The 14168-nt window shown below is 29.3% G+C and overlaps 1 long non-coding RNA gene across 1 annotated transcript; it reads left to right on the plus strand.

Annotated features, from left to right (window-relative positions):
* The first annotated feature begins 758 nt into the window (after positions 1-758).
* Positions 759-5660, plus strand: LOC107445226 (uncharacterized). The gene is made up of 2 exons (XR_001584226.3): positions 759-1256; positions 5099-5660. It is a non-coding gene; the product is annotated as an uncharacterized lncRNA (long non-coding RNA).
* Positions 5661-14168: the final 8508 nt, after the last annotated feature.

A 14168-nucleotide genomic window follows, 5' to 3' on the forward strand; every position in this document is an offset into this window, starting at 1 on the left:
GGAATGCTTTCACTATTCGCATGTGGATAGTCATAGGAGTTGGAAGTACTTTAATTTCTGTCCTGCAGTGGACTGATCGTTAAGACACGGTTCCCAGCAGATCACCGAAGTCAAGCATCACTGTCTGCGGTCAGTGTGCGGATCTGTGACCACTTGGACCAGTCTGCGTAGAGACCGAGGGTGTGCAGTATTGGTCCTCGTTAAACTGTTTTACCGAAAACTCGACTTCGCGTGCAGGTCATCGGACTACCGAAGCGGGGAGGCCATGCCCTCTGCAGAGGATCAAAATTATGACGGCATGTCTTTGGATCCTCCTTAGAGATGTTTCCCAGACCGTCGCCAATAGCCCATTGTGAAGCTCTAATTCCGACGTAAATGAACTACAGAACATTAATTTCTATCTTGGAAAAGCTCAAAATTGCCTTAAACACAGTGCTTAAAGAAAGCATCGTGCAACTTTTAGATAGATATTTGGCAATATGAATGGGGAAAATATTATGGCAGAAGGAAACATTGTAATGCAAGGGGCCTCCCTGTCCGAGCGGTATCGTCCGCCAAACGCTCTGTTAAACGTGGAGGTGGCGGGTTCGAATCCTGCCTTACCCCTGGATGTATTCTTTGTGATGTCCTTCTTTGTATTGTGCTATCTGTTCTTCTACTTGACAAAGGCTTATAAACCTTAATTGAGCACACGAGCCTGCAAATGTATGTTGTACCAATAAAACAATAAATCGCAATGCAACATTCCCATGCTCTAGATATGGAACCGATCTTCTCCCCAAATGGCGTATTTGAGTGTTCCGATCCCGAATTCATTCATAAGCACTGATCTTTAGTGGCCACAAACCTGCGACTTCTTTACTGGAAACCACAGTTGTTATTAGATCCTCTATGAAGTTGGTTTTACCTGAATAATAGGCTAGTAAGCGTATAATTGAACAGAACCAACGAGTTGTAATCTCGAAAGTGAAGTTCTTTAGTGACTTCAGGGCGTGAACCTGCTACTTTCTTTGTCGTAGACCAAGACCATTAACCTCTCGTCTCTTCCGGCATGCGGTTATTTTGAAATGGTCAAAACTTGGCAACTAAGACCTGAACTTTCGAAATATTTTCAACTTTTCTTATTTTTAAAACTTTTTTATACGCTTTGAAATGCGTTTAATGTACTAATCTTTAACTTTAGAAAAAAAGTTCGAAGTATTTTATCTTCACTTTTTAATTTTTAGCTCCTTGTTTAGAATGGATTGTTTATTAAGGTAGGCAATTAATTTCAGTAATATTTATAAATATTCAAGACGGTGGTCCCTTAATATTTCATATTTTGAGCAGCAAACGTAAATAATTGTGTTACTCTGAATCAAATAAATAAGTGTATATTTGCATTTTTGCTCATTTCTATTTCTCTTTCTGAAATATACTACTGTATAATGAGCCAGAATATCGTGCAAGATTGCTAGACCCACAGTAAACTGTCGATTGTAGTAATATTGGCGATTAAATGAAACTTCATTACCTTGAAATTTAATAAATTGATAAAAGTGTTTGTCCTGAATGTAAACAAATTTCAATGTTGCTCCTTGTTAAATCGTAAATTTGTACAATATTATGATTCATAATGTTGAGATTACAATTCAAAAAGTAAGCTTATTTCTAATATTTGCTTTAATAAGGAAATTATTAAACTAGGTTTCTAAAGTAGCAAACAAATATTTGCGTCCAAGTATAATCCAATTAAGGATTCAATTATACAAAAGGTTATGTAAGAGCAGCTCTTATAGATATTTTTAAAGTCAGGAAGGAGTATTGAAAGCATGTGAAAACTGGTTTGATTGTCTTAGGAAACTTTGAGATGTTTCTAATAATTGCTTTTAAACCCTTTTGTTTCTTCCAACAATTAAATCGGTTTCAATTCCGTATTTCCACTTTCCTTGGTAGTGATTTGTTAGATTTTTATAGCCTTTTTCTTACTTAAATTATATTTTTTTTGTTCATTTTTTGGCATGGATTCTAAAAATCTGTCTGATGAGAGGTAATTAAAGAACAGCTTTTATTTTCAATAATCTATAAGCAAAAAATATATAAATGTTTTATCTAAGCCGTTGACTGCGCAATTAGATTCATTCTTTCCTCAAAAAAAAACTTTAGTGACGAAGCATTTGGTTCAGTTACTAATTATCAGTTTTATTAAATCTCATATAAATAGCATTTATAATCTCAGAAATCATATAAAAAATTTTATATTAAGTATTATACTAAATTTCAAAATTGCAAAAAGCGACACCTTTAAGCAAAAAAAAAATTTTTTACAAAATTTATATTATGCTGGGAATTTAAAAGATTATATTCATTATTCCATAGCTTTTCCCATTTTTTTATGGAATTAATCAATATCTGCTCTGAACGGCTTAAAAGATCTGAGCCCGGATAGCTCAGGGGATAGAGCTTTCACCACCCAATGAGGTGACCAGGTTCAAATCCCGGCAATGGCAGGTCGATACGAATCCTCATTCGGCTTGCACCGACCACAGTGCTAACGTGAAATCTCCTCAGTGGTAGACGGATCATGGGTTAGAATCCCCTTGCCATCAGGCTAACCGGGAGAGGTTTTCGTGGTTTTCCTCTCCATGTAACGGAAATACGGGTTAGTTCCATCAAAAAGTCCTCCACGAGGGCAAATTTCACCCCATCCTTAATCCAAGAGTTTCCTTGTCTTCTGGATTGGGTTCAATATTACAACGCTGATTAAGATGAACATTAGAAATCGTAAACACGAAAATTGGGTCTGCTGTTCAACAGCAGTTATAAAATTACAAAATAATTAAAAATTTGCTCTAATTGCAAAGATTTTGACAAATTTTACCGTATGGTTTTCCGCTCTAGTAGAAGATTTTGAAATTGACTGAAATCTAATATAAATCAAGATATGATGGATTTGGACTACAACATTTTACATAATTTAAAATTACATCATGACATCAGTTTTTAAAACTGACCTAATCAGTTTTTAAAATTCAGCTGACCTAGCTATTTTTCCAATTTTTTAATCTAAAATGCAAGTTTGGTTAAGTTACAGAATGTCTTTTGTTTGTTTTACATTTACAAATTTTTTCTTTCTCTTTCGGACATTTAATTTTTCGAAAATTTTAGCTTGTGTATTTTTTAAAGTATTTTTTGTGTCGACATTTTAATTGGTAATTTTATTAGTCACAATCGAGAGTTAGTTCTAACATTTTCATTTATATTTTGAACTCATTTTGAGTGTCTGCGGATACTATTTCTTGTCACTTTGTGTTTGTTCATCTTCTTATTATCCTAATTATGGAATTCATTCTCTGCAATAAGAAACTTGGTTTGTTTATGAAAATGTCTGAATTTTAGTCGTGTTTATCTTCATTAAAAATTTAAAGTTTGAAAACTAGTATTTAATTTATTTTCCAAGTTATTTGTATTAGTTTTAACATTTTCTGACATTTCTAGTTCGTTCACCAGAAGTTTGCACTTGGCTCCACCTCCTCAGACGAAGAATTCATTTCAGCGCGGGAGTAAGAGGAGAAACATCTCCGCTCTTGAAATTGAAACACCCTTAATGAGCACCAAACGCAAACAGTGAATTCTTTTTCAGTCGCTTACTTTGCTTTATCATCTGCTATTATACCTTTCGTTACTCCAGCTAATTAAATCTATTTTGAATTTAAAAACTGCTGTTTTCCCAGCAAAAGGTCTCAAAAAGGACAAACTATTTACTTAAAAGAGAGAAATATTATCAAACTTATGAAATATTTAATGTTAAGAAAATGCACATAAAGATAGTGAAATAAATATTTTTCTCATACGATCGCCAAATAGTAACCATGACAAGGATTGTTCTCATCCTTCTCCCAAAAATAGAGAAATAGTATCGTCAGATACCACGTGATGAAGGCGGAGCCAAGTGCCAACTCCTGGTGAACGAACTATGTTCCATATTTATATATTCCATATTATAACGAACATCCATATTTAATTTATAATTATTTCCATGCCGTAGGGGCATTCAAGCATTAAAAATAAATTTCAATAATTTAATTTAGAAGAAAAAAAGCATTAAAATATTTCAATAACTTATTTATCTTAACCCTAAGCAAAATATTAAAACAAAAATTTTAATTTTACTCATACAATCAATAAATTATATATATACTAAAACACATAAGACAATGAAAAAGATAATTCTCCTAAGCATTTTTTATGACAATCAAAAAAATCAATTTATTGAAAAGAAATTTCTCAAGAAAAAATAATTTTCAATAATAGCAAATAAGTTTTCGAATTGTAAAAATAAACATATCTGTAAAACAATGAAAATAAGATCAATATATAAAAAAATATTATCAAATGAAATATTGATTGCATATAGGTTGATCTCGAACATTGTCGAAGACCTAGTTTTTTTCTTTGACGATTCTTTTTCAATGCAAAACAAAAACTCTATTGTTAACATAGTATCGTTGTGGACTTTTGTTAATTTTTTTTAAAAAATAACTTCCATTTTATCAATTTGCCTTCTTTCTCTTAAAAAAATCACTAAATTAAAAAAGAAAAGTTAAATAATTCATGCCTGGCACCTGATTTTTACGCTGCCGGCTAATCAGAACTTCACAGAGAGTTGGAAAAAAAAGCAGGTTTCAGGCACCAGGCTATACGTAATTATTATTTATAAAAACATATTCACAAAGAGCAAGAATTAAAGTGACGCAAAATCGTTTTGCTCCTCAATAAAAGTTAGAAAAAATTTTGCAAAATAAATTCGTAAAAATATTTCATTTTGAATAAAGGAAATCTTAATAATTATCATTGGTTTATTAAATACGTGGATTGAAAAATAATTCCTTCTCACGGTTCATAATGGGAAAAATATAAAATGTTGATTCATGAATAACTTGAAGCCAAAAATCAATTACAAGACAGGTTGTGAATATTAAAGTGTGAGAAAGAGCGTTTAGTTTAGAACAATAAATTAAGAAAGAGATTTAAATAAAAGAATAACATAAAAAGATTAGTTGAAGCTTATTATGTTACATGTCTATATATATAATAGTGCACTTATCTTTTCTTTCAGTGAAAACATATGGTTGAACTTAGACTCTAGAATAAACAAATACATATTTGCACCATACTTTTATTCAGTTTTCACGTTTGCTTTGCACCACATCATAACTCTTCAAGAAGCAACCCTTGCAACAGCCTCTTTCGTAGTCTACGACATCCTGTAGAATAGAGATCCATCCTGCACATCACTTACAGTAATGCTGGCATCCTTCTGTATGTTTCTCCAGTACAATTCTAAAGGTCAGGATGACATCTTGAGACATTTTCTTGTTCTATTCTTCATGATGTACGTAAAGGGATTCATGGAATGCGTCCTCTGTATTAGCATTATTGCATCGTACATTGCAGCGACGCGAGATTTCATGCATCTTTGTTGGCATTGTGTTCATGAACTATTCGAGTTTGCTGTTCGGCGCCTTTTATTGTGTCACCTAAAAGTGTATAATGACTTGAGATTTGTTTTAAATTTTTAGACTATTCTTTTTAAAAAGATATATTTATTCGTACCGTGCATTTAAATTGCTTGAAACAAATAGTTAATTTTGTACTATTAAAGAGATTTATATGTTTGCTATATGTTTTAAAATTTTTTTCAGTGTTCCCTACTTTATTGCTACCAATTTTGATAAAATTTGTATGTAACAATGAGACTTTAGTCGGCCAAACTTATGTTCTGCTTAATGTAACTGAGAAGATTCTTTTAGCTTTGTGAAAGCTGTTTAGAAGTAGCTACTTTACGGCCATCACGAGAAACACCTCGCAAGGATTTAAGTTCCTAAGTTGTTAGTTTTTTAAATACCTTAAAAAAACATTCCTAAAATAATAATAAAAAGTATTTTTACTTCTACCATTGGAATTTATTTTTAATTTTAATACAATTTGAATAAAACTAGACATAAACTCGAAGCTGGAGTTTTTAAATCGAGCTGTGTCCAGATTTAAAAACTCACCAAAGGGCTGTAAACTATTTTAAAAAGTAAAGTATTCTGATATTAATATTTAATGTAAACTCGAGTCAAAAGAAATAATTTCCAAACGAAATACTACGAAATTTGGCCCCCCTGGATTTAAAAATTAGCAAGAAAAAGTGCATTTTTAAACCAAGGTAATTCAAAGTATAAAAAGTACATTTTTAAAGAATGATCTTTTTTTTTTTTTCATTTTATTCAAGCTTTGTGTTTTGAAGCAAAAGAGAGTAAATAAGTATGTCAAAAATAAGTGGTTCGTGTTCTTTGGAATTATTTTGAAATTAAATCTTTAATGGGAAATATAATAATTACAATTACAGTATTATTAAATAGTATTTTTATAAATTAAAAACTTTACAAATTAAGAGATTTTTAAATTAAAAACTAGTGAAATTTTAATATGTTTAGAAAAAAATAATTAAAGCATCGAATAAAACTAGTTCAAATTTAGTTAACTCTATGAATCCTAGAAAATATTGCATACTTTACACACAAGATGGCAGCACTATTGTTTGTTTTTTTGAAGGAAAATAAAACTATATCTTCCTCCATCAGTGGCGCTATCTATTGAGACTCCTAATTATTTTACTTGATTTACATTTAATGTTTGCTTATTGAATAATTCTGTAAAATATGCTTCAGAAACCAACTCTTATAAATTGAAAATTTTAGCCATTTTATTGCTTTAAAATTTGTCTCTAAAATTATAGACTCACATTTTTAGGAAGATTTATGAAGAATGTAAAAGTAAGAATTTTTTGATTATTAGCGTAAAAAAAATTTTTTTTCATGGAAAATTTTGCATTAATTAAATTATAACGCATATTTTCAATTTATAATAAGAAAATAACCAGCTTAATATTTTATCCTTAATATATTATGTAAAACATATAAGTATTACAAAGCAGGGTACTTCAGTTAATTACATTTGAAAAACCTCCCGCACATTAATAAGCATATTGTAATTAGTAATAACAAAACTGTTTTAAAAAATTCTTTAATTTAAATGTAGTTATATTTTCCACAAAAACTTGATTTTTTTTTTATTATAAAAATCAGCATATTTTTACCTACACAATAATTAAACTTTAATGGAAATAAGATGTTAATATTTTACTGGATTATTAAAAGTTTTTTTAAAAAATTACTGTAAGTTAATAACTAAATTCAATTTTCTCCAGTTGAGTTCGTCTTATGTTCGCACTGATTTTATTTTGCATCGAAAAGATTTCACCTTGTTTCTTTCAATTGAGCTCAATTGTCGAAGGGTTGGATACGTGAAGAAAAAAAATTTAAATATAATTTGTCCCTTTTATTAAATTTTCTCAAATTAACTGATGGTGAATATTTGGTAGACGGATAAAAAGGTCCCGGTAAAAAAGGAACGGAAAAAAGGGTCCCTGGGAAAAAATGTCCCGGAAAAAAAGGTCCCAGTAAAATAGGTACCACCATAGGGAAAATATGTAGGGGTATTTCCCCTTTCGCTTTCTGGGCAGCATGAATGCTTCTCGCTGTTTCAATGAATATTCTTCTTATCTGTAATAATTCAGATTAGATCATTGAGGTAAGGAGAAGGGTAAGGGGGGGGGACTTATGGGTTGATTGTATTACGCTCTTTTTTTTTTTTTTTTTTAATTTTATTTCATTTATTTATTCTTCTTTGATTATTTTTTAAAACGGGAAGATACTATTTAAATTTTTCAATAATTTTTCACTTTTTTTCTGTAATTTTTTTAAGTGAAAAATGTGTTATTTTCTATTTTAAATTATATTTTGTGAAGAAGTTGCTAATGTGAGGCTTAAAGTAGCCAATCGGGGAAGTTGGGAGGATTTATGTGTTGGATGTTTATTGACTTTGAAAACGCGCGACACACGGAAAAAAAAAAAAAAAAAGATGCAAGGAACAGCAAAAAGCGCTTCAATCTAATCTTCTCATTTCAAATATTTTCCCCTACAGAATTTTCCCTACACAGGTACCTTTGTTTCCGGGACCTTTTTTTCCGCACCATTTTTTCCGGTACCTTTTTTTCCGAGAATCGAATATTTCGCATATACTCTATTCCGAAGTATTTTTTTTTTTTTTTTCGTCGGCTTTTTTTTTTTTTTTTTCCCCAAAAGGTAATTTGTATCCGACAGCCATAAAAACGAATATTTTGACAAAAAATAACGTTTTTGTTCTACTGCCTAACAATATTGTCCACTTCTTCTAATAGTTGAATCTTTTTGTTGTTGTTTTTACGCCAAATAGAACTTTAGTTATAATAATTTTAGTAATAGATGATCTGTCAAACTTACCGGAAATTACAAAAACGAAACCGGAAGTAGGTAACAGTTTCGATTCCATTTCTATTTATGTGAATATTTCCCTGAAATATTTAATTTTTAAAAGCTCCTAGACTCTCGGCTAATAATCTGAATTATATTTTAATAAGATTTTGCGGCTTGTTGTTACTGGCAGCACTTGAAAAGTTTCGTATGATCTTTAATTCATCATTTTATAAAAATATTTTAATTTTTTTCCGAAATATTAACAAAAATTACATTTAGATTCATTTATGCATGTATATTAAAACACAAAAATATTATAAGATTTTTTTTAACAAAAAATCTTGTGCTGAATGCTAAATAAGTTATTAATTCTTGGCAGTATTCGCAAACTACTTTAAAATATCGCTACAGAAAACTCCAGGAATTAAATATTAAACTAAAACAAAGTAAATGTGCGAAAATAATGTGCCATCTGTAAAATATAGCAACTTCCAGTTTCCAAACGCTCATAATTTCCAACTAAAATGCAATTATACACTATAATTACATTTTTCTCGAAATAAAAATTTTGCAATTTTTTGTCTACGAAAGCCAAAATAACTCAAATAATTATTTTAAATTTGTCTTTAAACTTTCAGTGAATGTTTCTTGTATTTGTGGCAATATAACAAACCTCCAGAATACAGATAACTGCATTTTTTTCCCTTTTTTTTTTCTATGAAATATTTTGTTGTAAACAATGCGAAAAAAATGAGAAAACAATTGGAAAAATATGCTTAACACACTATAATTTTTATTAGTTTCATTATATCATTTAAGTTGAGGTTCACAGTACTTCAGATGGATACGAAGCTGCTCAAAAAATTTGATTGCGGTACGTATAATAGTTTTCTGTGTGGCTTGTTTTCCGTTAATTGGTTAATTCCATTAATATTATCGAAAAACTCCCTTTAAATAAAAATTTTCGTGTGTTTTTATATTTCCTTCTATTAAATATATTTATTGAAATTATGCAATATTAATTGCATTAAACTTTTGTCTAAGGTAGTCGGATACCTTAAAATTATATCTTAGTCTGTTCTTAGATTATTTTTTTTGGAGATTTATTTTGTTTGTTTTTCAGTAATTTATGTTTAAAAAAAAAGTTTTTTAGCACCATCCAAATCAGTTTTCATTCGTTTAAACTATAATAAAATTGAATTTTTTCAAAAGAATCGCAAAATAGGAAAAAGTGCAGTTTTAAATTACTTACTCCAAACTATATAACTAGCATAATTTTATTGTGTGACAGATTTGAGGTGAAATCTACAAAAGTTTTCTCTAAGGACTTTTCCACCTAATTTACGAACAATTATTTTACTTATTATTTTTTCTGAAAAGCAAAAATAATAAGTAAAGAGGCCGCATTCAAAAACACTATCATAAAAAATAAAAAATATAACACAAAATAAAGTGAGCGCAGTATAAAAATTTAATACAAAATCGAAGGTGGCGAAGGTAGCAGCGTAATTAAATTAAATTAAATTGTAAAGAAAATCATCTTGGGCATTTGCGCTTTTGTAAAAATGTATAGCAAAATACATCACATTCTTAATTGCTCTTTTGCAGGAATATTATAATAATATTATAATATCTATTTATTAGGTTTCTTATTGTAAACCTAATTCTTATTTAGACGAAATAATCATTATCATCGTACAATCATTATCATTATACGCATGATCATTATCATCGTTGTGCCAAAAATATTATTAATACACATAAATGAAGTTTAAAAATGAAATGGGATATTTTCTTCTTAATGTTGTGGCTTTCTTCTGAACTGCAAATATGGTTATTTAATGATTTTCTTTTTGAAATTTGGGCCAAAATTAATGAAATTTAATATTTATTTGTAAGAAAATACATAATTTTAGAGGACACTAATTATAAAAGAAATAATTTTTACGCTGAAGAAAAAACTATTTTTGAAATTATTGTATTTTGTGACGATTTCTAGAAGATAGATGTTTGTGATGATTTCTAGATTCAAAAAGTACATTGTCACCAAATGAATTTTCTTTTTGAAATGAAACACATACTCGTTGTTGATAATTTCTTAAGTCATCATTAACAAGTAATTTCACGTTCAATATATGAATTCTATCATAGTTTAATAAAATTTTGAAAAAGACTGTCGCATAAAATAATTCAGTTTGTTGAGTTTTTTTTTTTTTCCTTTTTTATTTTTTTTTTTTTTTAAACAGATGGAAAAAAAAGACTATTTCAAAACATAACCAACGATTAATATTATTTACAGAGTCACAAGAAATAATTAGGATAAGGAAAATAAATAACCTTATCTACCACCACAATTTAAAAATTATTTTTGTGAATTATTATTGCTCTACTGTGAAACCTCCAGAAAGACCACCTCTGTGTAGCGATCATTTCTATTTACGACCTTTTTTTTTTTTATTGCTCCAAAACAGCAAGCAGTTTTCTTTTTTTTCCTAAGTGTCAATTAAATCGCTTATCTGCAAGCATGTTAAGTGGGTCCCCCCCCCCCAATTGAATCGAATTGAACAAAAAGTGATTACAGTGAAATCTACAGGAAAGACCGCTTACATGTAGCTACCACTTTTTGGGAGGCAAGGAGTTTTTTCCATAGACTTTGTGTTGAAGAAAAATATTAGGAGAAAGCATTAATGCATCTCTCCAGACGACCAGGCAAACATCTGCACTGAATGCGGAAAAGGCCAAATATGGAAACAAGAAAATATATCAAAATAAAAAGTTTAACAAAAGAAATAAGTAGATTAAAATATTTTCCGAATATCTGTAACTTGACGATACAACAACATGTTGCAGACAGAGCGCTCTAAAAGACGACGGTGTCAATGGTTTGCTTTCAGAACTGAAAGTAAAATTAGAAAGAAAAGAAAGTTATTTTAGAAAAAACAAGCGTCTGAAACAAACTCCTCTCATCTTTTAAAGCTGACTAAATTCTATAAAAATTAAATGCAAACTGTAAAAAAAAAAAATAATAAATAAAAAAATTTATAAATAAATAAATAAATTTTAAATAGCTGCTGTATCATTCATAATTCGTAAATTTGTTTTTGCTCATAATTATATCAGTAGGAATCATTTTTATGGACGCTAAATTTAATTCATGCCTTTTCATGACGACAACAGAAGTGGCATTTCCGCACCAAGAAAATGACCCTGACTAAAAAAATCGTTTGCGAAAAATCGTGTAGCTTCGATAACAATTTTGAAGTCAACGCAGGTAACCTCTAGTAACGACCCACCTGCATCAACGACCATTTTACTGTGGAACGGAGAGTGGTCGCTAACGAGAGTTTTCGCTGTAATACATAAACACAAGTAGAATAATACATGGAATATTTCACCCAAATATTAGCGCGTGACAGTTGATTGCGCTATCCAGTATGTTGCTGGACAATGGACGTTCAAAATACGAAAAATCCTTAAAATTTTGGGTTTTTGTTTTTTGTGATATTAAAAAAATTCACACTTTTCTGAATAATATACAGCAAACAGAATTCAAATTGGAGCTTTTGTTAACGAGTTATAAAAGTTTCAATTTGTATGTTGTAAATCATTTGCAATGAAAAATATTGACTTTTCTCAGAATAAGATTTTTGGACGATTTTCTATCTTCGAAAAGTTCCTTGCGCAATTTTTGCTCTATTGCTCTGAAATTTTTTTCAGGTATTGTTTGATGTTTGTTCTAAGGATAGAACTACAATTAATTAGCATTGCACAAAAATTTGGGTTGCTAATATTTAAACGAAAGTTTATGAATTGTAATTTTTTGATGAAAATTTAAGAGCGATGTGTAAAAAAACTTTTGATACACATTATTGCTCTATATTGTATCTGAAACAGGTTAAATACATAAAAGTACTTATAACCTCACTTTTTGTACAAAAATAATTTTGAAAAAAGCAAAACTGATGCGCAAGGGACTTTTTAAGTATTGCTAATTTATTGTTAATTAAAAATGCACTTTTAGCTGTAACTTGAAAAATAATCAACGTTTTCTTTAAAAAAAATATATACACAGGCTTCTATTGAGCTTACCAACATTCAATAGAAATTTCATATGGCTAGGAGGAAAATTAAAAGTTTTAGTTTTGAACGTCCATTGTCTCCTTAGCACACTGAGTTAAAAGTCCTCGAAAATGATGCAAGGCACATTTTCCTAACTATTTTACAACACAGAAATGGCCACATTATTCGCCAAACCTTATTCCAAGAGACTTTCTTTTTCTTAACAATTTAGTATTAAAAAGCAATAATCACAGTACCCACATTAGTAAATGTGTTACCCATTACCAAAGTTGATTAATTATCATTGGCGTCAATAATAACATGGCGATTTCGGAGTAAAAAATATACACATCAGGTGAATTCCTCGAAATATAAGGAATACAGAATGTGAAATTCCGATCATCATAACAACCAGTTTTCAGCATTATAATTAGTCTATTTCATTTGAAATTTTCCTATTTTTGTTTTTAAACTGTTTTATTTTCTAGTTACATAATTGATTTTTTTGTGTAAAATTATATGTTTTTAAGCTTATTAGCTACTTTATTTGTTATTATTACATTTACGTATTACATTTTTTTGATATTCTGTGACAAAATATTTTTATCAAAAAAAAAGGAAAAAAAACTACGTTTTTCGCTCTATTTTAGTTAAGCAATATCAAGCACAAGTCAAGAGAAAAATAACTCATTATCTTACTTTTATTTCCTCATATTGACTTACATAGATTAGTCCAGGATGGGTATCATTCAAAACAGTAAGGTAAATATCAATGATCACTGTAAGATAGATATTAATGATCACGGTAAGATAGAGATCATTGCATGATATTAATCTTTGTAAGGTAATTATCACTGTACGATAGATATAATCGCATAGATATCATTGATCACTGTAAAGTACATTATCAATAATCACTATAAGATAGATATCAATGAACACTGTAAGATAGAAATCGATGTTCATAGTAAGGTAGATATCATTGATCATCATAAAAAACAATTAAGACCACGTTGAATCTAATTATTGTCCAAATTTGCTGCATCCTTATTATTGGTCCTAAGTTTTACAATATTATCTGCTTCTTAAATTTGATTATTCGCTACTACGGTTCAACACATCTTCAGAATTACATCGGAAACCTTATCATTCAAGAGTAAGATTCATTTAAAGATTAAAGAATTAAGTTCATTTAACAGTAAGATTTATTTAAGAGTAAGATTCATTTAAGAGTAAATCCAAGTTGCGATGAAGCCTCATGAATCGCTTATGTGTTTGTAATTTGTTCATATCGGTGGATGGAGAAAAGGGCACTTGCAAAAAAAGCACCAGAAATAATAACTTGTTTGTATTTACATGAACCAAAGAATTGATTCGATTCGGAGCGTAGCGTTGAGCCAGAATTAGATGCAATTAAAAATTTATTCGAAGAAACTAGTCATGTTTTTTTTAAATTAATTTATAGGAATTAGTTTAAAGCTTACTGCGAAGAACTAATACCATTTCATAGTAATTAACAAAATTATTAGTGTTATTAACTCTTTGACGCAGATTATTTTATTAAATGTATTTTTCATACTTTTTCCTAACATACTATAAATTTAGATCAAAATAAGATAAAAATAATATATTTAGTATTTAAACAATTTACGGTTATGAAGAATAGCATTAAATATATTTGTATTTTAATGCGTTAAGGGTAAAAATCTTTCAATCACGGCTCACTTTCAAACAATAATTTTTCAAATTTGCAGTTATTTAGATTAAAGGCAAAGATCATATATA

This window comes from Parasteatoda tepidariorum, chromosome 2 (assembly GCF_043381705.1).
Source record: "Parasteatoda tepidariorum isolate YZ-2023 chromosome 2, CAS_Ptep_4.0, whole genome shotgun sequence".
NCBI classification, from domain to species: domain Eukaryota; kingdom Metazoa; phylum Arthropoda; class Arachnida; order Araneae; family Theridiidae; genus Parasteatoda; species Parasteatoda tepidariorum.